This window comes from Sinocyclocheilus anshuiensis, unplaced genomic scaffold, assembly GCF_001515605.1.
Source record: "Sinocyclocheilus anshuiensis isolate Anshui unplaced genomic scaffold, SAMN03320099.WGS_v1.1 scaffold1644, whole genome shotgun sequence".
Taxonomy (NCBI): Eukaryota; Metazoa; Chordata; class Actinopteri; order Cypriniformes; family Cyprinidae; genus Sinocyclocheilus; species Sinocyclocheilus anshuiensis.
This window is the reverse complement of record NW_015557451.1, coordinates 533,496-534,364: the sequence shown is the minus strand read 5'-3', so window position 1 is coordinate 534,364 and position 869 is coordinate 533,496.

Sequence of the window (869 nt, the reverse complement as noted above, 5' to 3'; positions counted from 1 at the left end):
TGTTACATGTGTGTAGTTACAGAAATATTACAGCTGTAGATACTATGTACCAATATGTACTTACACTGTGGTTACATACTACGTACACATCTAGTTACTATGTAAGTACACAGGTATTAGGGCTACTTAATATAAAGTGGGACCAAAATCTTAATATGCAGTTTTGTTTCTCAACTAACTTTACCTTTATATATATATATATATATATATATATATATATATTATTTTATTTTTTTTTTAATCTAAATACTGTGTATTTTGAGAGTGTATATTATTCAAAAGTTTGGTGACATTAAGATTTTTTTTATGTTTTTGAAAGAAGTCTTGTAAGCTCATCAAGGCTGCATCTACTTGATAAAAATACAGTAAAACAGTAATAGTTTGAAATACTATTACAATTTAAAGTAACTGTTTTCTCTTTTATTATATTTTAAAATGCAATAATTTATTATATTTATTAGTATTCCTGTGATATCAAAGCTGAATTTTCAGCAACCATTTCAGTGTCACATGATCCTTCAGAAATCATTCTTATGCTGATGTGGTGCTCAAGAATTTTTTTTATTATTATTATCAATGTTGAAAACAGTTATGCTGCTTAATATTTTTATGGAAACTGATTCAAACCTTTTATGATTATTTTAGGTATATAGAAAGTTTAAAAGAACAATATTTAAATGAAATAGTGTAATGTGGGGTTTTGTTTCATGTTCATGTTTTCATGTCTTTTATTTTGTAATTGTTTCATGCTGTTTGTGTCATGCTTCCCTTGCCCTCATGTATCTCTGCCTTGTGTATGTGTCATGTTCTGATTGGTAGTCTTAGTCATGTGTCTTGTTTCCCATTGGTTTGTTCTTGTCATGTGACCC